Raw genomic sequence first — 26,709 nt, forward strand, 5'->3', positions numbered from 1 at the left:
CTAGAAGTGTTGTCTGTCTGGTCTGTACACTGTGTCTCATCTGTATCATTGAAAGGCAATGTGCAAACTCCAAATAGCTGAGGCCTGCATCTGTGCACCAGAGCTCTCTCTATGTAGTATTCAGGCAAAAGTTGGTGTGTTGTCTATAGATGAGATATCAAATCTCATATGAAAAAAAAGTGTCAGAATCATTGCACTTTCAGAGTTTGTTTAGAGTGTTAGGAGTTGTATTGCCTCATTGGAGTATATTAGAGTATAAATTTTCGGGTGAGATGTGAGGTAATTCTGACTATTTGTAGTTGTACTGATGGTTCTGGGGATTGTTTTTCCCCTTAATCTTTAAAAAATCATATATTTCCCTTGCACTGTATTATTTCTGTCTGTCTCTTTCTCTTAAGTTTTCTATCTTAAGTAACTCATTCTTTCATAAACCAATATCTATTGAATTATGCCAGGCACTGTGTTGGGCACCTCTACAATGGTGATGTTTTTCATGTTTTAATAGTAATAGTTCATATTTCAGAAGTGGCTATAGGTCTATGAAGGAAGAAGTGATCAGGCATATCAAGCTTTTAATCAGTAAAACCATTGAATAAAGTTTTTAAAAAGTATTGATTTTGACTAGTGACAATTGATTATCCTCATATATTTCCATGGGAAAAGTTCACAATGGTATGGGGTTGTTTTTGCTTTGTTTTATTTACATACACCTGTTAACTTTAAGTATGCCTGTAGACAAGCCACAAGGTAAACATTTTGTTGCTGTGTGTGTCTTGATGAGCTATGATTTATAAATACTGTATATGTGCTTAGGTTCCCCAGGAAGCCATCACACTTTCCTTCCCACTGTGGTTTTGGGAGCATGAAGGCGTTGCTTACTCCCTTTGTCTGGTTCACTGTATGTAGGCTGGGAGTGTCTGCTGATGTCTTGGAGTGCTGTCTCCTAGAACAGGAGGAATAAGATTGAGGTAAGGCTCAGCCTGTTTGAAATTCCTTGCCTCTTAATTATTACTGCATAAATTATATTTGAATGCTTTTTTGCTTTAATTGTTAATCTCCATTCCTATCTAGTTAAATGAACTTCTGTCCTTTGCTCTCTTCTCTATTTCTCTGTATGTATTTTGGCCAAAAATAAATGAAGAGGTTTAAAATCAAGACACTTAGATAATAAATAAATTTTTTGAAGTCTCTTTCATTTTTCCATCTGGAATATTCACTTGATCAAATAAAATGAAAACTTTATTTTGTTGCTTTGAAGGCAAACTGACTGCTGAAAAATGTTTTGACTACCTCTTAGTCAGATGGATAACCTCAGAAACTCTTGGAAAGAAAGCTTAGAGTGTTTGATTTCTTTGGAAAGATTCTGAGGTGTCTAGTACAATGGAAAGAGCATGATCTTTGGGGTCATCCCATCTCTACCTCTTGCTTGCTTTTTGACCTGCGTAAGCTGTTAACCTTTCTGAGCCTTGTTTTTTAATTTAATTTTTTTCAGTCTGTGAAATGGGGTTAAAATAACCTCTGCAGGTTGTAGTGAGGACTGGAGATGAGGGCCTGGTGCTTAATGGGTGGTCAGTGCTTGCTGTTAGTAGTAGGTTGTGTATATCATTATGTGGGAGTTACTGTTCTCAGTAGTATTAGTAATAGGCGTGTGGCTGGGTGCTATGCATGGATGAGAGGTTCAGTTTCCTTGTCTGGTGAGGAAGGCAGCCTTCTGTCTACACCTGTTGGCACCCTGGACAGGTGAGAGAATTGTTGAGGTAGTCTTTATCCAGTACTGATGGCCGGGAGTCAACACTATAAAGTCCAAGGTCATTCCTGGCACTGGTAGGTTTTTTCCTGGCAGTTTCTATGCAGAAGCCAGGAGGTAACTGTTTGGCATGTCCTTGTTTTGGGAACAGTGGGCATCCCCAGTGACAGAGTGCTGGAGTATGCCAGGCAGCATATTCTGTGTGGCCCCTGATCAGAATATTTCTCTCGCTTTCTTCTGTTGGCATCATATACCTGACTTTGGTCTTTTTGCCTGGAAGGCTCCAGATGCTGGAGAGATTTATCGTCTTTCTCTAATTTGGGCTAGTTTGATAGAATCTAGCACTCTGTTCAGAAATGTTTTTGATGAACAGAAGGTTCACAGGCTTTGTTATAGAATTGTTCAGTTTTATTTTTTCCCTGTGAGAGGGGGGAAAAAAGTAGAAAAATAAGTATGAGCCAGACAGAAATGATTCAAAATAACTGGCCCTAAATCTCTTCCAGTCTTCCATAGTCAAATTCCCCCTCCATTTGGGGTGGTCTTTAACTTCAGTTAAAAGTAAATAATACTCCCCTGGCCTCAGAATACACGAACATCTAGATCCTGATGTATCTCTACTTCAACATCTCACAAAGACCTTTATGACCTGGCCTCTTTGGTATCTTCCTGTCTAGTCCTCTTCTGCCACAATTCCTCTGTCACTTTATTTTTTTATTTTATTTTTTGTACGGTACGTGGGCCTCTCACTGTTGTGACCTCTCCCGTTGCGGAGCACAGGCTCCGGATGCGCAGGCTCAGTGGCCATGGCTCACGGGCCCAGCTGCTCCACGGCATGTGGGATCTTCCCGGACCGGGGCACGAACCCGTGTCCCCTGCATCGGCAGGCGGACTCTCAACCACTGCGTCACCAGGGAAGCCCTCCTCTGTCACTTTAGGCTCCAGTTATAGTGAGCTCCTTGAATGTCCCAGCATTCTCAGGCTATTTCTCCTACTAATTTTCCTCCTGTTCTAGTGCTTGTTTGACTCTTAGGCTTGAATTTACTAGGAATTCAGGCACCATCACTTAAAACTCTTCCTTGATTCTTCCCAGATTAGGCTGAATGCCTTTCCTTTGTATGGCATTGCAATCTGTGAAAGCTTCTTTCATAATCACTGTACTCTTAAACTTTGGGTATTTTTGTGTGTTTTCTGTGCCTATGTTGTGACCTACGTGAGGGCAGGACCTCGTCTTGTTTAACTCTATATCCCAGTATCTAAACATTTCTGATACAGAAGTAGCTACTCAATAAATGTTTAGTGAAGAAATGAATGACCTCTGCATGTAAAATATCATGAAATCATTCCTTGTGGAGCTGGTGATGTGATGAGAGTTCTGATTTCATGGGTGCCTCAGACCCTGGCTGAAGCAGTGCTTCTGCCTTTGTATTTCCAGGTTGCTAAAATACATAATACGTAATTTTGCTGTGAAAATGTGTTGCTTATTCCATATGTTTATGGTTTTGATGCTGGGGAGCTATTACTTGCTCTCTTTGGGTCTTGGCAAAAGTTTCCCTTGGAAGAGAATGTGACAGTTCTTTATGGGTATTATCTAGATCTTCCACTGGCCATTTACTGCCCTGAGCAATTTGTCCTCGTGTGAAGAACAGTGACTAGTCAGTTTGGGCTACAAGGTCTCTAGACAGCTACTTCCAGCCTGGGTGTAGGTAATGGATTTAACACTAGGATGTTGTGACTTTTGTCAGCTGATGGACTTTTTGAAGATCCAGCTGAGCTCAATGTGGCCATATTCAGGATATAAGATCATTTGCCCAAACTTTATTTAGGAATTTGAACTCAGTGATTATGAAATTATCTGTATTAGTCCTTTGTTCAGCCTAATACTGTACTAACACTGAAATTGAAATATTAGTTCTTTGTTAGGAAGCTCTGTGTTCTGAGTTATTAACCTAGAAGTAATGGAATTGTGCCAATTCATTTAATCACCCTCTTGGTTCTTCTTAGTGGTAAAATAACTTGAGAATATACTACCTAAATTACTTTGAATTAATTTTCATGGTTGATCAGACCACATAGGAATCCCACTGTCCAGGTGTAAGGAACTCTATTGAAGCCTACCTAATGCGGTTATTCTTTCATGTAGGTGACAAACATAACAGACTGAAGAAAAGGGAAGCATGAAAAGTAACTGTAGTTAAGGATAAAAATTGACATGAGATAAAAAGGAAAACTGAGACAAAGCATAAGGCACTTTAAATGTGGCAAGCGACTGTTAAATTGAAGAAATTTGTGAGCAGTGTTGAAATCTTGTGAAGAAAATTGTTATATAGGTTAAAAGCAATAAAAACATGGACAATTTCAGCCAGCATAGGCACATTGAAGGTGCTAGCACCCATTTATGGTTTTATAGCACCATTGATGAAAGTGATATATAGGTAGAATTGAAAAATGTTTGCTTTACTATGATAAGTATACGTATACCTTTCATATGTATGATATTATTGTTTCATAAAACACTTTGATGTACATTTTACTTTACTACATCCTCCCAGCAACACTGTTAGGCAGATATCCCCATTTTATAGATGAAGAAGCAAACACAAAGAGGTGAAGTGGCTTGCTTTCAAGTTCACAAAGACAATAAGAAAAAAAGGTGGGACTTGATGCCAGGTTTTCTAAGTTTAGGGCCTTTTTTAACGTCCTCATGAGATATTGTTAGGGCTTCGGTTTGGGGGTGACAGTCACTCCTTATTCCAGGCTTCTGGCCAGTAGAGGATACACACAAAGAAGGTAGTGCCACACAGGGAGTAGAGCTTCTGCTCTATTAACAGCAGCCTAGTAACTCTGCAAGAGCTGGGTGTGGGGGGAACCTAGATGGAGCCTCCACCTTCCTCACAGATCCCTTACGGGTTATGAGAAACACCCAAAACCAGGTGGAGAGTTTTTGCCCTTGAAGCCCAGTGACACAAATTGGGATCTTCCTCCTAATGTGATGATGTTTAGAAATTGGAAGAAAAATGGAAATTTGGGAAAGAATCCTTTAAGTGTGATTCTGGATTGAGCTTAGTCTCTTTGTTCTCATTGTGCCATCCACTCTCACTGTCTTCCCCCACCCTATCTCTCTACCTTTCTCTTCTCTACTATTTCACCCACCTCCCACCTTAGTTTGGATGCTGGTTTGCCATGGTCCACAGTTACATTGCTGCCCTCCCCAGGTCTGAGAACCTGCTTGAACCTTTGCACTCTGCCAGTTGCCAACCCTGAATTCTCTCCCCTGGCTTCTTTCGCTGCCCCTAGGCTGCCCAGTGTTTCTGGGGAGTCAGGAAAATGGGCTGCTTTGGTTGTCAGCAGTTCCCACTGCCTCACTTCAGTTGAGCTGCCTCTGCCCCTCCGGGTGCTCTTGTGCTGCATTCTCAGGGTCCCAGTTCCCACAGCAGCTGCTTGCACGTTTTGCAAGGCTGTTTTTCCCTCAGGCCCTAGACCTGCTCTCTGTCTGCCTCATTCTTGACCTGTGACTTCACTTTAGGGCTTGTGCTCACTAATTTTTTCCCCTTTCCTTTCTATTATGGCACTTTCATTACTCTTGCTTTTGGAAATTCCTTGACTTTTTTCCTGATTATGCAAGTAATATATGAGCACAGTAAAATTCAGGCATTTTTATTTTATTTTATTTATTTTTTTAAAGTTTTTTCAGTTTACCCTTCCCCCTCCCCGGAGGCATTTTTAAATAAGGAAAGGAACCCATAATCCCATGTCTCAATGTTAACCACTATCATGAATTTGGTTTATATATATCCACACTTTTTTCCACCGTGTATGCTGACATGGATGTTATTTGTGCTTCTGTATGTGTGTGAGATAAAGTAATTCCTTTTTACAGAAATGGAATAACAGTATATCTACTTTTCTATAATTTGCTTTCTGTCTTCATGTAATGCCTTTATTTTGGGCATTTTCCCATGTTTCGGACACATATCTATCTTTTAATAGTTACGTAGTTAATTTCTATCAATTTTCCTAGTCCCCTGGTGATAGCCATTTGTTTCTTTTTCTCTGCAGTTACAAGCATCCTTGTAAATATATCTTCGTATTTTCTGTACTCTGTATACTTCTTAGGATAAATTCCTACAAGTGGAGTTTCTGTGTCAAAAGTTATGCATGTTTAAAATTTTACTAGATATTATCACATAACTTTTTTTTTTTTTTTTTTGCGGTATGTGGGCCTCTCACTGTTGTGGCCTCTCCCGTTGCGGAGCACAGGCTCCGGGCGCGCAGGCCATGGCTCACAGGCCCAGCCGCTCCGCGGCATGTGGGATCTTCCCGGACCAGCCCGTGTCCCCTGCATCGGCAGGCGGACTCTCAACCACTGCGCCGCCAGGGAAGCCCTGTCACATAACTTTTGAAAGATTATATCAATTTATATTTCTCCTCTAACACTGAACATTGTCAATAAGTTTAATCTTTGACAATTAAAACCTAGATAACTTTTATTTACATTTCCTTAAATGTAAGTGATGAGCATCTTTTCATGTTTTTGTTTCATATATAGATTGATTGATCAATTAATTGATTACTCAGTTATCTTCTTTCTAGCATCTTCCTATCCTCCCTCCCTCCCCTTTTTGTTTTTACCTACATACAAGGTAGAACCATGTAACTTGACCTCTCATGCCATCCTAGCCCTCTCCTTCCTGTCCCTTTTATCTAAAATGCAGTTTTACTGCCATTTCCTCACTACTTGCTTTATCTATATCTCTTAATCCTTTGTGGTCTGGCTTCTGGTCCTGTTTTTCTCCTGAATACTATCTCTGAGTGAATTCCTTGTTGCCCAGACAAAAATTTTTTTCTTGATGTTTGTTCTCCCTTGTTTTGACTAATTCCCCATTCCCTACCATCTTTGCAGGGAGGGAAGCTGCATATGAGTGGACTTTTTATTATGGAAAATTTCAAACATACAACAGCAGGGAGTATAGTATAATGAACCCCATGGACCCATCACTCAATTTCAATAGTGACCAATATTTCCCCAATTTTTTCTTTCAGTTGTCCTTCCCACCTTTTTTTGCTGTTATTGGCATATTTTAAAGCTAAATCTCAGACTTTGTCACTGAGTATGTGTCTCTAACTAATAAGAATATTTTTTTCTTAAACACCATTACCTTGCCATTTTCTACCCTGATAAAAATTAACATTTCCTTAATAGTGAGGACTTGATATATAATCCTGGCTCTGATACTTGCTGTTTAACTTGGGCAATTTTTAAACTTGTTTTCTCATCTTGAAATGCAGTGAGATAATGATGATAATGCTGCCTAATAGGGTGGTTGTGAGGTTACCTCATTTATTCTCATATGAAGTGCTTAGCACTGTGCTTTACCTACGTGGGGGCTCAAACATTTTTTGCATTTACTCTGTCTTCATCTATCCATTCATTCAGCAGATATTTATGGAACACATATCTGTCAGCTGAAGAGGAGACAGTGACCTTGGCTTCTAAGATTCTGCACTATCCTGATTCTCTGCCTGCCTCTCAGATGTTTAAAAACCCCTTCCTTTTTCCTCCTGGATGTGGATGTAACCCAGGTTTGTTGTTTTTCCTTTTCTATTCCCTCTGTAGCCTGACCCTCAGAAATCTAGCTCTTTCACTCCCACCACTTCAGGCTATCCAAGTGACTCAATTCTATAACCCTGGTTTCTTTACCAAGCAACAAACCCACATTTCATCCTGGCTTTTAGACATGTCTTTCTGGTCATGGGAATGAGTGTAAAGTGCCCTGAACTGAGTCTGCCCACCAGGGCTTCACTCAATCTTGCCACTAACTCCATGGCTTGGGCAGTTCAGTCACCTCTCTTGATCTTGGTGTCCTCAGTCAGAAGGATGGTAGGGCTGGATTAGAGTCTGAAGTCCTGTGCAGCTTTAAAGTCCTCTCAGCTGTGAGAAGGTGGTTTCAGAAATGTCTTGCTCAGCATATGTGGGACCACATGCATCATTCTACTCCCCAAACAAGTTTCTGGCCTTTCCCATCTGGCCTCTCTCAGGATATCCAGGCTTCATCCTATGGCTTTTCCCTTTCATTTGTCTTCAACATAGGGCCAGTTATCTTGTGGCTAGTTCTTCAGTTAATCCTGACTCCTGGCTCTTCCAGAAACATACATTTAGCACTTTTCAGCTTTGTGTCTGTATTCACATTGTTTTCTTTGGCTGTTCTATTCACATTGTTTCTCCTGAACCTGTGTTCTGGCCGATTGAATTTCTGACCATCTTTCTAGACTAAGTTCAGGTGACAGCTTCATCCACATTGGAAGTGAGTCCTCCCTCTTCTGACTCTCATGACTGGCAGTGCATCAGTAACATTTCACAGTATGCCTGGTGCTTCAGCTATTTGTGTGTGTAAGCTTTTCTTCCCTCCTAGTGTAATCTTCTTGAGGATGGGTACCACGTTTACACTGCGTGTAATTTTGCATCCTACAGTGTCCAGCACAATTCTTTGTACTAAGAGTTTGCAATAAATACTGATTGAATAAGTGACTGAGCTAAAGTAGACTTTGCTTCAAGTTAAGAACACTTAAGGAAATGTTTTTATTTTATTTATTTTTTATTTTTTTATTTTTTTGCAGTACGTGGGCCTCTCACTGTTGTGGCCTCTCCCGTTGCGGAGCACAGGCTCCGGACGCGCAGGCCCAGCGGCCATGGCTCACGGGTCTAGCCGCTCCTCAGCATGTGAGATCTTCCCGGACCGGGGCACGAACCCGTGTCCCCTGCATCGGCAGGCGGACTCTCAACCACTGCACCCCAGGGAAGCCCTTTATTTATTTTTTAATAAATTTATTTATTTATTTATTTTTGGCTGCATTGGGTCTTCGTTGCTGCATGCAGGCTTTCTCTAGTTGCAGTGAGTGGGGGCTACTCTTCATTGCAGTGCGCGGGCTTCTCGTTGCGGTGGCTTCTTTTGTTGCGGAGCACGGGCTCTAGGCGCATGGGCTTCAGTAGTTGAGGCACGCAGGCTCTAGAGCGCAGACTAAGTAGTTGTGGCACAAGGGCTTAGTTGCTCCACGGCATGTGGGATCTTCCCGGACCAGGGCTGGAACCCATGTCCCCTGCATTGGTAGGTGGATTTTTAACCACTGCGCCACCAGGGAAGCCCAAGGAATTGTTTTTAAACCTAAAAGGCCGAGCTTTTGAAATGGTACTAATTCCTTGACCTCAAAATTCAAAGAATCCTCTGCTTTCCTGTCCTATCTCAGAGTTGGGAAGATTTTCCAACTCTTTGGGTAATACAGTTTAGCTTCTCCAAAGCATAGCTGGTCATACTACATACTGTCATCATGGAGTAGCTAAAGGTAATCACCAACATTAATTGAAAGCTAACTTACTGTGTGCTAGGCAATATGCTAATTATTTTTTTCACTTAATTAAAAAAAAATCTTACATATGTACTGTTATTCTTCTCATTTTATAAATAAAGAAATCTAGGTTTAGAGAAATTAAGTAACTTCTTTAGTATTCCTTAGATACAAAGTGGCAGTGCTGGGACTCTGACCCAGGCCATCTCGTCCCAGAGGCTTTATTCTTCCCTGGTGTGCTGCTTTCCTGTCCAAAGCATGTTTACTACCAGTTGGCTCTTTTATGTTTATTTTCTAGCACTTATCAAATATCTTGCATGGATTTTTTCATTTCTCCCCACCAAACCAGCTATCCCTCTACTGTTCTTTCTGATTTTGGTGAAGGGTATGACAGACTTCAAGGGTATGACAGACTTCAAGCCTCAGATTCATATATAAGTTTTCCTTTTCCTTCCTGTGACTTTTCCTTGCTAATGCCTTACCCCTTCTCCACTCTTTCTGGTTTCTTTCCTCTTAACCCAGGGCCTTCTCTCATTTTTATAGTCCTTCTGAAAGCGTTGTCTATCACCCATTTCTCTCCAGTTAAAAATCCTTCTGCTTTTCCTGTAGCTGGGGTTCCTAAAGCCAGTTTTCAAATAGTGCTCCACATAGTTACCAGTGTTCTTTTTTTTTTTTTAATATTTATTTATTTGGTTGCATCAGGTCTTAGTTGAGGCAGGCGGGCTCCTTAGTTGTGGCATGCATGTGGGATCTAGTTCCCTGACCAGGGATCGAACCCGGGCCCCCTGCATTAGAAGTGTGGAATCTTAACCGCTGCGCCACTAGGGAAGTCCCACCAGTGTTCTTTTTAAATTGGGAATTCAGATGATGCCACTTCCCTGCTTGAGACCCTTTAGTGGCTCCCACTGGGGGCACATGGACTGTGGGAAGGATTGCATGGAGACAGATACTGAGGCCACTTCTGAGCTCAGCAGAGAAGGGCTCGATGGCATAATAGTTATGTCTGCCAGAGGTGCAGACAGGAGAGTGGTGCCAAGTGCCACATATTTGCCAATTTTTATATAGGACGAAGTTCAGACTCCTAAACAAAGTCCTCCGGAGACTGCTGGATCAAGATCTGGCCTGTCTACTTCTCACAGTTTCCCCATTTACTCCCCCAGCCTCTATTCCTATGGAACTGTACTTCTGCATATGTCATTCCCTCTCTCTGAATGACTTCATCAGTCTCTTCTTTTTTTTTTTGAATTTTATACAGCAGGTTCTTATTAGTTATACATTTTATACGTATTAGTGTATACATGTCAATCCCAATCTCCCAATTCATCACACCACTGCCCCACCACCCCCGCCACTTTCCCCCCTTGGTGTCCATACGTTTGTTCTCTACATCTGTGTCTCTATTTCCATCCGTCTCTTTTTAAGGAAAGAAGAGATTGTCCTTTGATGTTCAGATCTGTTGCCTCCTCTGAGAAGTCTTCACCAGCCTTTCCAGGCAAAATTATTTCCTTCTCTGTCCTGTAGAACCTTTTCCTTCCTCCCTCCCTCCCTTCCTTTGAAATATAATTCACATACCATAAATTTCCACCATTTTAAAGTGTTTTAATTCAGTGATTTTTAGTATATTCACAAGGTTATGCAACCATCACCACTATATAATTCCAGAACATTTCCTTTCTTTTTTTTGTTTTTGTTTTTTGATTAATTATTTTATTTATTTATTTTTGGCTGCGTTGGGTCTTCGTTGCTGCGCGCGGGCTTTCTCTAGTTGCGGCAAGCAGGGGTTACTGTTCGTTGTGGTGTGCGGGCTTCTCATTGTGGTGGCTTCTCTTGTTGTGAGCATGCGCTCTAGGCGCACAGGCTTCAGTAGTTGTGGCACGTGGACTCTAGAGCGCAGGCTCAGAAGTTGTCACCCATGGGCTTAGTTGCTCCGCGGCATGTGGGATCTTCCCAGACCAGGGTTCGAACACTGTGGCCCCTGCATTGGCAGGCGGATTCTTAATCATTGTGCCTCCAGGCAAGTCCCAAAACATTTCTTTTCTGCAAAAAGAAACTTGCGCTCATTAAGTGGCCACTCCCTAATTCTTCCTTCCCCCTACCCACTGGTAACCACCAATCTACTTTCTGTTTCAATGGTTTTGCCTATTCTGGGCATTTCAGATAAATGGAATCATATAGTATGTGGCCTTCTGTGACTGGTTTGTTTCACTTAGCATAATGTTTTCAAAGTTTGCCCATGCTGTAGAATGCGTTAGTACTTCCTTCCCTTTTATTGCTCAATAATATTCCACTCTATGGATATGCTACATTCTGTTTATCTAGTCATCAACTTTAGTCATATGTTATACTTACCAGATTGCTCATCTTATGTGTTTATGTATCTGTGTCAGTTGACTGGATGATTCCTGGAGGGCTCCAATCATCACTCTGTGACCAGGGTTCTCTCATCTCTGTATCTTTAGTACCTACCAGTACTGGTCAATACTAGGTGCTTAGTCAGTACTTATTTATTTTATTTTATTTTTTAATAAATTTATTTATTTATTTTTGGCTGCATTGGGTTTTTGTTGCCGTGAGCGGCTTTCTCTACTTGTGGCACATGGGCTTCTCATTGCGTGGCTTCTCTTGTTGCGGAGCACAGGCTCTAGGCATGCGGGCAACAGTAGTTGTGGCATGCAGGCTCAGTAGTTGTGGCTCGTGGGCTCTAGAGCACAGGCTTAGTAGTTGTGGCACATGGGCTTAGTTGCTCCATGGCATGTGGGATCTTCACGGACCAGGGCTCGAACCTGTGTCTCCTGCATTGGCAGGTGGATTCTTAACCACTGTGCCACCAGGGAAGTCCCAATCAGTACTTATTGATGAATCATTTTATCTCCCTTTCCAGAAAACCAGACACTTTCTGCCTTTTCAGTGCACCTCAGATCCAAGTCATGACTCCTGTGTGGAATGTCTTCTCCTCCCCCCCTCACTTGTCTAATTCTGCCTTGCTTCAGGGGTTGCCTCAAGGTTTGCCTCCTCCGGGCTTCTCATTGCGGTGGCTTCTCTTGTTGTGAGCACACGCTCTAGGCGCGCAGGCTTCAGTAGTTGTGGCGCGTGGGCTCTAGAGCGCAGGCTCAGTAGTTGTCGCCCATGGGCTTAGTTGCTTTATTAAGTGCTTAATGCACTTAATAAAGTGCATTTATTAAGGCACTCAATAAATGTAATCTTACCTATGTCCTTAAGTAGATTGACACTAAGCCTAACAACACTAAGATTCCCTTTTTTCACTCCCAATAAAAAGGTGCTTTAATTTTTTAATGGAATTATAGCTAACATTTTACCTTGCTTAAATTGCAGAAGGAAGAAAAAGAGAGAGTAAGAAAAAATGATTGATTGATTGATTTTAATATTTATTTATTTGGCTGCACCGGGTTGTTTTTGCGGCATGTGGGATCTTCATTGCTGCTTGCGGGATCTTTAGTTGCGGCATGTGGGATCTAGTTCCCTGACCAGGGATCGAACCTGGGCCCCTGCATTGGGAGTGCAGAGTCTTAACCACTGGACCACTGGGGAAGTCCCCAGAAATAATGATTTAAATAGTGGGGTAATTTATACTCACCATTTTACTCCGTGAGTACCCAAAGGCAGTGGATGTAGTCAGTGCTGTTAGTTAATAAGATTGACAAAACTTATAAATGTAAAGAATTCTTGACCATTGGCAGAACAGAAATTGTTTAGGTGGTGTGGTGATGAGTTGGTAAGTATTCACCGGTGAGGGGATGGGGAGGAAAAATTGAGGGCCAATGAAGAATTGCTGAACTGGTCCAAGCAGCAAGATACACGAGAGGTTTAATTTCTGAATATTATATGCTTTTGGAAATATTTTTGGTATATACATCTACAGGAATGCATACATAAAACTATTCATACTGTATTTATATGTGGACAATAGAAAAGGCTTTTCAAGGGTGACTTTAACTATTGATGATCTTTTCTTTTTTTTTTTTTTTTTTGTGGTACGTGGGCCTCTCACTGTTGTGGCCTCTCCCGTTGTGGAGCACAGGCTCTGGACGTGCAGGCTCAGTGGCCATGGCTCACGGGCCCAGCCGCTCCGCAGCATGTGGGATCTTCCCAGACCAGGGCACAAACCCATGTTCCCTGCATCGGCAGGCGGACTGTCAACGACTGTGCCACCAGGGAAGCCCTGATGATCTTTTTTACGTGCTGCTTTAGGCCCTCATGTGAGCCCTGCCTAAGATGGGGTCCTTGTAATAGATACCCAGTGAACTTTTGTTGGCAGTGTGAGAGCTTGCCCTGTTGGTCACTGGATATGGCTATGGATAAAAGCAGTCACAGCCTGAAAAATACGATGCAGCTCAGGAGGGGGATGAGGTCAAACAGGATTTGTTCACTGATGGTTTGACTTTGTGGAGAGAGAATACATGTATAAAGATATTGATTTTACAGTTATAAAGTCCTATCTATTACTGTAAAACAAAAGAATAAAGAAGAAAGTAATAAGTTTTTTGGTAAAACTATCACTCAGATAAAAATGGTTAACCTTTTGGTGCATTTCTTTCTTGTCTTTTTTTTCCCCTATGCATATATAAATACTTGCACATGTGTAATTCTATTTTTAAAATTGGGATCTAAATATTTATAAGTTTTTTGCACTTTTTATACAACATTATATTGTAAAAATGGTCTTGAAAATCTTCCCCTGAATTGCTCTACTGTATCTATTTTATGTTCTCAGAAAGACTTTTCCTCTAATAGGTCAGAAACCTCTTTGGCAGAGCCATCTGTTTCATATATTAATAGATTTTTTCATGAACCTCACCAGGTCTGTCTTGCAAGCTCTGGTTAGGGCAAATTAGAATTCACTGATTGACCCAATCGGTGCTCTCAGTACAGATTCCTCTATCAGAGAGTGGTGACCTGGTCTCATCTGTCAGCTGGGCCCTGTTAGACTTGCCCTTCATCTACTGACTCTGCAGTCAATATTTCAGATTAAACGTTTTTTAAAAAAAAACATTTTAGATGTTTAGAGGACGGCTTGTGGGGGTTTTTTTGTTGTTTTGTTTTTAATCAAAACCATGTGCTCTGGCAGCATCTTAAAGAACAATTCCATGTCAAGGGCATTTTGGCAAGTTTTTCTCCTTTGAAGATTCTTTTCTGTTAATATTTCATAAGTGAAAGTAGGAAGTAATACCTTGTGACATGTATAATCAGTACAGTCCTTATAAGAAATCAAATGTGTGAAACAATAGCAGCATCAATAAATTAGCCTGTTGAAGTGGAAACTCTTTTTCACATTTACTGTGTTTGAATTTTGTCTCCATTGATATTCTTCCTTCCCCAGGTTATATCTCTCCAGCTGCCTAACCTCTCATAAGGAATCTTGAATCTTAAGCTGAATAGAGCATTTAGTTCATACTGCTTACATAGATCTTACCTTTGGCATAGCAGGGAGAATATCTATGTTCCAGATACTTTTCATTTAGTAACTTTGGTGTCTTACACTTGGTAACTTTTGCCTCACCTGACTGCTTCAGAACTGGTACATTCTAAAGCCTTCCTTGGTTCCCTTCTTGAGCTATGGGTTGGCCTTTTGGTGTGGGTTATTCCGGCTCTCTCCATGTCTTTACTTCCCTACTATTTTATCCACTCATTGTTTGTAGACTTGGTTTATCCAGTTTTGTCTGGGAGGAATGCCTGTTTTCTGGGCTTGGGGCCAATTTTTACTTAACTTTTGGGTAAAACTACAGTATCCCAGCTGCTATTTCCAGAGATGAGCTCTCTGAAACCAGTTTTATTTGTTTAGAAACCAGATAGCACATATTATGGTGGAAGATGTTACACACATTTTAGAAATAAAAATAGGCTCTCCCTAAATGGGGCATCGGTTGCCTGTATGATAACCAACACACGGATGTGTATTGTACAATTTCAGCTACCAGGACTTTCAGGTGGGCTGGAGCTGTGATAAGGCTATAGTGTTTTCATGAGAGACACTGTAAAATAAGCTTCACATCTACATAGGATTTGTTTGTGTTGTGTTAAGTTATTGAGTCCTTATTATGTTACTGTTTTATATGCTGCATGAATACTTGCAGCACCTGAAGTATAGGTGTCATTACCCCAAATGAGGAAAAGGTAAATTTGCTCTGGTTAAATGGCACCATTAACTAGGGTCTCTCTTGACATCTAAGAGTTCCCACTCCATGATATATTTGTTGCCTTTTCAGCAGTGCTGATAGTAAAAGCTGGGCTATATTGTAGCATCTGGCCTCCAGTCTGGGTTGGTGTCTGAGGAGGAACTGACAGCAGCACCATAGGCCCTGGTTAGGGAAACCTGGAAGAGAAATCTTATGTGTCTTTTTCACCTGAAGAATAGTAACCCACTAGCCCTGTTTATTTTACCTCCTAAATAGTTCTCAAATCTGGCCTTTCCTCTGGCTTTTTTACTGGCTATTTCCTGTCTTCTCTTATTCCATCTTACAATTTCTTCCAGCAAATATCTCTTCTAGACCATGTTTTGGATACTTACAATGTGCTAAATACTGAACTGTGTAATATCACAGTACAGTTTACATTTATATTATATTCTTTCACCACCTCATTCTCTTAATAATCCTTGAAGGCAAGGGGTACCTCCAATTTACAGGTGAGGAATCAGTGGCCCAGAGAGATTGACTTGCCTAAGGTCACACTGAAAAAATGAGTTGGGATTTCAGTTTGAAACTGCATATACCTGTGCTTTTATATTCTATAACATTCTATGGTGCAGAGTGATCTTTATAAAAGACAGAGCTCGGGCTTCCCTGGTGGTACAGTGGTTGAGAGTCCACCTGCCGATGCAGGGGACATGGGTTCGTGCCCTGGTCCAGGAAGATCCCACATGCCGTGGAGCGGCTAGGCCTGTAAGCCACGGCCTCTGAGCGTGCGCGTCCGGAGCCTGTGCTCCGCAACGGGAGAGGCCACGACAGTGAGAGGCCCGCGTACCGCAAAAAAAAAAAAAGAGCTTATCATGTTATTTTGATCTTCCTTGTAGGATAATATCCAATCTCCTTAACATACACAGGGTGCTCGGTGATCTTTGCCCTGTTGCTTTTCCAGGTTCATTTTCTACTCTTCCCCCATACTCCCTACTTTACGCTCTAGTAACACAACCTTCTTGGATTTAATTTCACATTCTGCTCTTTCTTGTCTCTCAATTATTGTTCATAGAGTTCCCTATCTTTGAACTCTTCCCTCCTCTTCTCTATTCATCTCCATTATCTTGTCCCCTCTATCCCCTACCCAACTCCCCACCCCCCCACCCACCCTGCCATTACCTAACTCCGTCCAACTCTTTCTTCAAAACTCGCTTTGGGCCTCATTCCTCTTAATGCTTGATCTGACCTGACCTGTGTTTGCTCTTTATCTTTGTGTCCCCAGTAGATGGTAGTTGTTTAATATGTTTTTGTTCAGCTGAGCAGAAGTTTTGGAGGTATCACTCTCTAGAAAGAGACATTCTAGAGACCACCAAACTTTCTTCTTGGTGAGCTGTTTTGTCAATTTTAATAACTTAGAGTAGGTAATGGTCCATTTCTGACATGAGGGATGTAACCTGTTATTAAAAACGTTTTTCTGATTTTAGTACTTGAATGTATTAGAACTATCTTTGTGGAACCATCTTTTTTCTCCCTTTCTTAAAAAAAAAAAATTTATTTATTTAGGCTGTGCCGGGTCTTAGTTGTGGCACACAGGATCTTCGTTGCAGCATGTGGCATCTTTTAGTTGCAGCACGCGGGATCTTTTCAATTGTAGCATGCAGGGTCCTAATTGCAGTACTCATGCAGGATCTAATCCCCTGACCAGGGATCGAACCTAGGCCCCCTGAATTGGGAGCGCAGAGTCTTACCCACTGGACCACCAGGGAAGTCCTCTTTCTCCTGTTTTAAAGTGGACTTCTATTGCTGTTCACTATTCTTTGTTGGCTAGTACCCTGGCTAGGAGGCTGAATCCTTAGGTAATGGATTTGGTTTCATATGGTGTATGTGCTTTCCAACTATTGGTTCTGTCATCATCTCTTCTGTTCTTTCTCTGAAGCTTTATAGAACAGCCTGATTCAAGATCTCAGAGCCTCTTTATGTGAGGGTACAGAGAATATGCATTTTAGTAAAAGAACTTCTTGATTTCTAAGTCATGGTTTTTACACATCACCACTCCCCTGCCCCCTTGTGTTTATCAAAAATCACCAGAGTCAGCAGTTCGAATGTAGAATACCATGACATTTGCTTCATCACTTCACTGAGAAGCGTTTATTCCTTTTAAACTCTTTTCTGTGTGTAAGCATTCAGTAGTATCTTTAGTGAGTTTTAACTGATTAAGTCTGCACATAATGAAAGTATTGACTTTCCCTGACATTGGAAAAGGCCCAGATATGGGAGGATTAGTTATTAGGTGGCAGAGTATCAGCTTGTCCTCTACAGATCATGAAGTTCTGTTCACATAATTCTTTAGACATGCTATGGTTATTTTCAAATCTTCCTTAAAAATCAGTTACTTCCTGTTGTTTAGAGTCAGCTCAGAGGGAGACAGCTTTTGGAAAGCAAAATTAAATAATTGATTCAGTTACTGATGGGCTTTTCAGAGTTTGTCCACTGGCTATAGCATCTTTATCCCAGTGTTAATGCGTTATATAGATACAAGCCTTCTGAAGTAGTTGAAACTGCTACCAGGACCCGGTAAGAACTCAGGTTCTTACCACAGGTCAGGAGTATCTTCCCCAAAGCAGTGAAGCAATTTGTCTGTCTGCGTTACACAGGAAAACAACAAATGCCCACTGTGGTGTGGGCCCCAGTTAGCAGAATGCAGTAGATTTGGGGTCCTCCTTTATATGTAACTGAAGATATTGATTTGTTATCTAGGACGCCTAACCAAATATAGAGTAAGGACTTAGAAATAGAGGGATTACCTCAGAAGTATAAGTGGGGCTCTTGGTGTCTGCCCTTTCCTTTAATCCTCTAAAAAAGAGGCTAATTAATTTTATTAGGATTCAGTAAATCATAGATATATATGGCTTCTTGGGTAAACCAGATATAGCCTGTTGAAGAAACTAGGCCAGATGTGATGTTATAATAGGGAGAAAAAAGAATTTAAAGGGTACAGTCACAGCTTTGTGGGAGCATGTAGTATATGTTATTTGTATGTTTATAATAAGATGCTATTAAGAAACACATGAGGATCATGTGTTTGATTCCTTTTTACAAATCTAAATGAGGGAAGCTTTTTTTTTTAATATTTATTTATTTGGCTGCACCGGATCTTCGTTGTTGGCATGTAGGATCTTTAGTTGTGGCATGAGGGATCTTTTTAGTTGAGGTGTGCAGGATCTAGTTCCCTGACCCAGGATGAAACCCGGGCCCCCTGCATTGGGAGTGTGGAGTCTTAACCACTGGACCACCAGGGAAGTCCAGCGGGAAGCTTTTATTTCTTCCCATTTTGTTGATGATAATGGAGGGTGTGGGACACCTGAAGGCAGTGTCTAGAGATGAGAACAAAGAGGACTTTTCAGTCCTGTACAGCACAGTCTGATTGCCAGTCTCAGATGCTTTGGGAAGCCTACATAAGTTGCCAGGATTGAGCTTCATGAACATGTATAAAGATTGAGCCTCCTCAGTCTCAGATTCTTTTCTGTTGAGATTCAGACCTTTTGTCTATAGGGTTGCTTAACACCAGTGCCCATGGGCCCCCCGTCTCTTGTTTTTAAGGAAAGGAGGCTTTTTTTTTTTTTTTTGGCTGCTGTGGGTCTTCATTGCTGCACTTGGGCTTTCTCTAGTTGCGGCGAGCGGAGGCTACTCTTCATTGCAGTGCACAGGCTTCTCATTGCAGTGGCTTCTTGTTGCGGAGCACGGGCTCTAGGCACGTGGACTTCAGTAGTTGTGGCACGTGGGCTCAGTAGTTGTTGCTCGCGGGCACTAGAGCGCAGGCTCAGTAGTTGTGGTGCACTGGCTTAGTTGCTCCACGGCATGTAAGATCTTCCCGGACCAGAACTGGAACCCGTGTTCCCTGCATTGGCAGGCAGATTCTTAACCACTGTGCCACCAGGGAAGTCCCAAAGAAAGGAGGCTTTGAGGCAGCAGTACCATCAGTTTCCTGCAGCTGACTGGCCTTTCCCAGGAATAGTCTCCTTGTTGAGCACAGGCTACCGAGCAGAGAATAGCCTGATGTCCTTCTGTTGCATTCCTGCAAGGATGTTCTCCCTTCACAGTATAGGTAGATTTTTAGGAATCTGACCCTCTTGGCTCTTGCTTTTGTATGATTAGTCCCTCCTCTGTTTATACTTTTGAATTGTGAGCTCATCTTCAGTAAGGCTTTATCTTGGTGGTCCAGGTTGAGGTATATGCAAGAGATGTTTTACATTTATTTGTAGGCAACTAGGATGTATCACTTGCTTGGGGCCTCAGTTAGTTTTGGTTAATTTCTTGAACCACCTAGGTAAGTATGTATTTCAACCTCAAATTGGTTTGAGGGCAGACTTCTGGTTACAGACTCTCATTGGATGGATACCTTTTTTCTCCCCTCTGACCTAGATTGACACAAGATTTTATGTTGTCTTCTGTGTTGGTGGTTAGATTTTTTTCTAGACCACTCTTTCATAAGAGTATAACTCTTCAACGTCCTGGCCTTATGTAGAGGTCGCAGTCCCTTCTTTTTGCTTCTTTGAGCCCAGGGTATTATCTCTTTATCCCCCTGTCCCCCATCCCATCCCCTGCAAGGCTGGCACCCTCCTCTTCTCCTAGGACTGCTGTAGTGTCAGCAGTATTTGTTTGTGTTTTCAGTTTGCCTTTCATCATTGCTCCTTGGGGATTTCTCTTACTTTTTTTTGTGAAAGCAGTTGTGCATTTCGAATGGATACTTATATAATTTTATCCATATTTCTAGGTGTTTTTGCAGTGGGAGAATTTGCGGGGTCTCCCCCATTGCCAAGGGGCCAAGCAGGACACTCTTGTCCAACTTGTTAGATGTACTTTGTTCATTGTGGTGCTGTCTTGTTGGTTTCCACCAGATAGTTTCTAGAGCTGTTGATCTGAAATCTTAACTCTGGTGCTGTCCTGCCTTCATGACTCTGGTATACCCAGTATTCAAGTACTCACTCTCAGTTGATAATTTCTTTTGCAGATAATTTTATAGGCTTTTGCTACAAAAGTGGAATCAGTGGGGAAGCTATAAGTGGTGCACTTAATCTTGGTTTGTGTTCATTCTGAAATTTGAAATGAAGTGCATTTCATAGTTCTTGATCAAGATAACAGCAGTGCTAACAGCATTTGTAAAATTGCATGGGTTGTGTCTACCTAGAGGGGTGGGATAGGGAGGGTGGGAGGGAGACGCAAGAGGGAAGAGATATGGGGATATATGTATATGTATAGCTGATTCACTTTGTTATAAAGCAGAAACTAGCACACCATTGTAAAGCAATTATACTCCAATAAAGATGTTAAAAAAAAAACAAACTGCATGGGTTCTTTCCATCCTTCTATGTGAGTGGCATTTTTTAGAAGCCTGTCCAAGTTCGAAATGTATAATTATTTTTAAAATATCAGTATTTTATTTATTATGAAGAGTAAAATACAGCTTGTATAATACTAATATCAAGTCAAAAATCTAAGTAGAGGCCTGCCTACTATATCTTATCTACACTGGTGTAAAAATAATGTATGAACTTCATTAAGAGCAGAACTATCTTAAAACAGAGACTTTTGAATGTGAAGAGGCCCACCTGTCAGAATTGTTTGTTATGGAAGGCAATATTTTTGTTTTTAGTTAATGGGAGAGATGATAAGGAGAGTCTGGAAATAGCTGTGTTGTGGGGGTGTTCAGTAGTTTATCTATTAGCATGGCTGAGTGGCATCCTCTAGCCCTGGGTTTATAACATTCTGCAGATGCCACCATTGACTTAGCTGGGCCTTTTGTTCAGCCTTACTCTTATATAACAATGAGTTGCACTCCTTATTCTTGTATACTGTGGTGAGCAGGAGGGAGGATTAGCTCCTCGTCCTGTCATTTTTCTATTACTCACTCTCCTTCTCTTTGGGGGGCATTTTTATTTTGCCTGCAGTGCTGGGGCAATGTCCACTTGAGAATAGGTCACAAGAATATTTAATGACTACTTGTTGACTGAATGACTAGAAGATTGGAACTTTATTAGCCCTCTTTCCCAAATGCAGGCCTGGAATGTCTGTCCTTGAGATTTGGCAGTTGTCTCTAGGTGTTCCACTTTTATTCTTCGCTGTCAGTCAACTAGATTGTTCTTGGATGGTGGTTGCCAGCTGTTTTAGGTTGGCATAGTGAGTGCTGATGAGGCAAAGGTTTGGGGTTTAATTCCAGGGTACAGCCTCACCCTGGTTAAAGAGAAACCATGCTGCCCCAGACTATACTGTTAACTGCACTAGGGTGAATGAGTATCCTTGGGCACCAAGGGACCATGTAAGAGAGTATAGATGTGTTTAAGGCATAAGTTTATGTAGGGGAGAAAAATGCATCATAAATTTCCTAGTGGGACAATAATGTCATTTTTCATTTTTGTATTAGGGATATAATTTTAAATTATGATTCCATTTGATTTGGCATTTGGTATTTATTCAAATGCTACCGACATCTTTGGTGTCCAAAGATGACTTTTGTTGTTTCTGTTTTGGAGACTTATGGCTTCTTGCTCTACATCTGAGTTTTCTTTCTTGAGGCATATATTTATATCACCCCCACAGTGCCTGGCACAGTGTCTTTATCACAGAAGGTACCTAAGCTTGGCCTGAATAAAATGCTAGCCCTTCTGCCTTTCCCTTTGACCATTCTTTCTCCAAATAACTTTCTTTTTTTTTAATTAATTAATTAATTAATTTTTACTTTTGGCTGCGTTGGGTCTTCGTTGCTGTGCGTGGGCTTTCTCTAGTTGCGGTGAGCAGGGGCTACTCTTCATTGTGGTGCACAGGCTTCTCATTGTGGTGGCTTCTCTTGTTGCAGAGCACGGGCTCTAGGGCCTATGGGCTTCAGTAGTTGTGGCACATGGGCTCAGTAGTTGTGGCTCTTGGGCTCTAGAGTGCACGCTTAATAGTTGTGGCACATGGGCCTAGTTGCTCCATGGCATGTGGGATCTTCCCAGACCAGGGCTTGAACCTGTGTCTCCTGCATTGGCAGGCAGATTCTTAACCACTGCACCACCAGGGAAGCCCATCTCCAAATAACTTTCAGCCACTTTTTTCTTTAAAATATTTCCTCAAGCTTTTATTTCATCTCAGCCTTTGCCCTTCATCCCCACTATCATGACAATATCTCCTGGCCATAAAACCCCTGTGTGAATTATTTTGGTCTCTTCATTATATCACGTCTCATTTGGTATATTGAAGTTTGGCTTTGTCTCTATGGAATAGCATCTTTATCTGAAGAGTGATGGGATGTACCCGACTGGGTATGCACACACACACAGGTCATCTTCCAGTCTTTGACAGATGGCCCTTTTTCCCAAAGGTTAGCATCCGTTATTTTCTGGTTACAGAAATGAGGTTTTCCTGCCGATCCTCTTCTTACTTGCAAAATCTATAGCCTGAGTTTTGTCCAGACTCCATATGCTTTTTCCCCAGAGACATTATAGGAGTATTAATTTGAAAGAAGAAGCCTTTTTTCTACTTTATTTGCTTTAGGTCAGGTGCACACATTCTTTCCCACTTATCTTTGCTAATATTCAGATGTCACTGGTTTCTTCAGTGTTTATGTCCAGTGATAGACTAGAGAGAGACTTACAGTGCAACTTTTAAGTTAACTCTCATGATTGGTTCAGCGGTATGAATCTTAAACTACATATTTTTACAATGTTGGAGAGAGAGAGAGAGAGAGAGAGAGAGAGAGAGAGAGAGAGAGTGTGTGTGTGTGTGTGTGTGTGTGTGTGTGTGTGTGTGTGTGTGTAAGAGCCTAAGAACTGGGCACAGGTTGAATAACCTTGGCCATAAAGTAACAGTGAAACACATAATCTAGATTGCTTACATAAGTTTCCTTGGAAGACTGTTCTAAACTGGGCCACATCTACACAAAGAGGGAGGGCAAGCCAGTGAGTCCACTTTCTACCTGGCTGTGGCGTGCTATTTGTTTATGACATTGATCAGACCTAGAGCCTTCCAGAGGGAACCCAGGTGAGATTTGCCTCAGAGATGGATCCAGTTCTTGCTGGGCTCAGGGGAAGAGGGAGAGAAGTCTACTCCCTAGCAGGAGTAGACTGCCTGTTCATGGGGATGCTGGGAGGCTTAATTAGCCTTTTTAACCCTAAGTTATTGTGTCTTAAAGGAAAGGAATTTTGTTACTTATTTGTTACTGATTAACTAGGGAGAATAGTTAGCTAGGTAATCTTTCAAATCTGTACTTTGAAATAAGATATTTTTGTACTCGTTAAGTGTTTAAATCTTTGGAGAACCAGAAACATGATTTTATTCTAGTCCTTGTTAACTGTCTTTTAGAAGGTTATATTTTTATTTTTACCCCTAAATACTTCATGTATATCCTAAAGACATTTCCTTACATAACTGCAGAACAGTTCTCAAAATCAGGAAATAAAATACTGATACAATACTATTATCTAATCCATAGTCCATATTCAGTTGCATCAACTATTGTCTTCAGTACTGGCTTTTATAGCTATTTTCTTCCCCAGGTCCAGGACCTAATCCAGGATCCCACATTGCATTTAGTCTCCTTTAATCTGAAACAGTTCTTAGAGAATTGTTTTACATATGTGGTAGGATGTGCACAGTTAGTCCTAGGATTATTCCAATTCTCATTCTGATCCTGACTTCCTCATGCATTCTAGAGAAGGATGATGCCACCTTGAGAGTCAAGGCATTGTGTTTGAATGGAACTCATTAGTGTAATTCAATTCTTCCACATTTTAGTAGCTACTAATAGGTTTGGTTGTCGGAGGGGGTGTGTTGGCCAAGGGAGGGGGGAGGTATCTAATAGACAGGTGATGGTTAGACTCTACGTATTTTATTAATTTTTAATTATTTTTTTCTATACGCATTTTAAATTGCTTAGGTCACTAAATGATCCTCCTTGGTTCTGCTAGTTTTTTCCTAAATTTCATAATCAGTTTTTATTTTTCATTGAAAATGTGGAAAGCGGTGTTAGAAACAGATTTGGTTTATCTGTGATTCTTTTCTTCCTTTGTGATTTGAGGAGGTGAACCCATTGTGGATTCCCATTTACAAATTTGTGTATCATGTAATTACTAATATAAGTCAACTGGAAATGTGACATTTAGTAGTTTAAAGGTACAGGTTACCTGTTGCATTGAAGTAAGTGCCACAATTTATTTTTGCATGTGGGAAGTCAAGAAATAATGGATCTTTAAATTTTCTATTCTTTGCAGATATAAATTTTTCCTGTGATTTGTCACTTGTAAATCCTTGTGGCATTGGGATGTTTTCCAGCATCAATAACCAATTCTCTGATTCTCTGTATACCAACTGTGTGTTCAACAATTTAATTCTGATACTAACTACCCAGAGTTAGTACAGACTCCACAGGTTAAGGACTCAGTCCTGCAAGACTGCCCTGACTTCACATACCAGTCACAAGTCCTTGACTACCCATACTTCTCACTGACAGACTATAAATCAGGGGTTCCTATGAACCTCTCTTTAGGTTCAAAAATTTGCAAGAATGACTCATAGAACCCAGGAATATACTTATGTTTACTGGTTTATTTTAAAGGATACAACTGAAGAACAGCCAAATGGAAGAGATGCATAGGGCAAGGTATGGGGTGGCAGGGGTTGTTGTGGAGCTTCAGTGCCCTTTCCAGGTTCCACCCTCCCAGCATCTCGATGTATTCACTGACCCAGAAGCCCTCTGAATCTCAGTGTTCAGGAGTTTTTATAAAATTTAATCTCCAGTTCCCTGCCCCCATCTTGGAGGCTGGTGGGTAGGACTGAAAGTTCCTTCTAGTCATTTGGTCTTACTGGTGACCAGTCCCATCCTGAGGCTTTCTAGGGACCCCACCCTAAATTACTTCATTAACATAAATTCAGGTCTGGTCAAAAGGGGCTTGGTACGAATAACAAAAGACACTCCTATCACTCAGAAAATTCCAAGGGTTTTGGGAGCTCTGTGCCAGGAACCAGGGGCAAAGACCAGATATATTTTTGTATTGTGCCATAGGCACCATAAGGGGTCTACACCTGACTAGCATTACCATTCATTTTAGAACCGTGAGAAGTGGAGCCATAAGAGTTTACCTATGTCGTTAAGGAGCTAAGTGCACAGAGTACCCATGTCACTGACAAAGCCAAAGTGAGAAACTTGAGTAGCCATAGAAATACAATTATGTGAATATATATTGCAAAATAGTAGTCATCCATTATTACTTTTATTTATAGTAGATACCAATTTAGGAAAAACCCACAGTATACAGCCTCTATATGATGTAGGTATAATTATTTTAAAAGAAATAATAACTGAAAATCTAAAGTGATCAGCAACAATTCAGAAAGTTAGTGGCTAGTTATAGTATAGAAGGATTCATGTCAGGGTCCCTGCTATAGTCTTATTTTTAAAAGCTCTGATTTGATGAAATGCTACTTGCATAGAGCTTTTTAGGATTGTGTCTCGTGGGTAGGTTGACTAGATACAGCGAAGTCTTTACCAAAGTTCATGCTGAATGTTTGCAGGGCTGTGAAGGGTAAACCATCCTCTCTGTGCACAGCTTGTAGTTGTCTGGGTTTGAAGCATCCAGACTGAACTCCGTGGTTTTATGATAGAACTCTTAGGAGAGGGAGGGGTCTCAGAGGGCTAGGGGAAGAGACTGGTGAGGGAAGTGGAGATGGTTGTGGTGGGGGAGTCGGATGGGACACCAAGCATGATTTGGCTTCTCTCCAAGCCTCTTCAGTCTCGCCATGTAGTAGATAAACCTGACCTGCTTTTAGGGTGATCTGGACTCAGGGCTGGCTTAGGCTCCAGGAAGCCTAGGGAAAGTGGGCCATCCATGCCCCTGCCAAGTTGGCCCTTATCTCTGAAATCCCTGTTTTAAAAAGTTAGAGCTGTGTGGAAAGAGATACAGGACTCACAAGTTGAATGGTAACATATTTAGCCAGAATTGCTTTTACTCTTGCCTCATCCCCTGTATTTAGAGATCCAGGGATCTTACTTTTTTTTTTTAACCACTCTCATATTACACAGATCTGATGTTTTAACATATGTGGTGTATGTGTGTGTGAGAGAGAAAGAGAGAGAGAGAGAGAGATTTTTTCAGAGCCCAGATTTCTCTGGGGAGCAGTGGCTATGTCGCACGGGCTTCTCATAGCCAAAGCTGTCATCCCTGCTTTAGCTCCTATCTTCCCAGCTCAATTGTTTATTCTCTCCCTCCCCCCGCCTCCTTCCCTCTTCTCACCCCTCCCTCTTCTTTTTTTTCAGCTGCCTCCATAGAGAATGAAATGAATCTTTCATTTGCTCCCCTCAGTAGTGGCCTTCTAGGGCTTTACTCCTACTTATTCAAAACTCCTGGGACTGGCTCTGCAGGGATGTGCTTCTCAGAGACCTCTTGGATGAAGGGCATAAGCCAGGGAAGCTTTACGAGGGGGGCAGTGTACACAAGGAACCTCAGCCCTTGGCTA

General features: G+C 41.4%; 1 protein-coding gene across 4 annotated transcripts in view; it reads left to right on the plus strand.

Annotated features, from left to right (window-relative positions):
• RAD54L2 (RAD54 like 2) overlaps positions 1–26,709 on the plus strand; it is an 87,481-nt gene that overhangs the window by 1,600 nt on the left and 59,172 nt on the right. Inside the window, exon 2 of one of the 4 annotated variants that reach the window (XM_060022596.1) lies at positions 814–968. The exons of 2 other annotated variants lie outside the window; for them this stretch is intronic. The gene's annotated coding sequence lies outside the window, so the exon portion shown is untranslated. The remainder of the gene's footprint in view (positions 1–813; positions 969–26,709) is intronic. One more of the 4 variants, XM_060022597.1, reaches the window with a different exon arrangement.

Source organism: Delphinus delphis, chromosome 10, assembly GCF_949987515.2.
Source record: "Delphinus delphis chromosome 10, mDelDel1.2, whole genome shotgun sequence".
Lineage (NCBI taxonomy): Eukaryota > Metazoa > Chordata > Mammalia > Artiodactyla > Delphinidae > Delphinus > Delphinus delphis.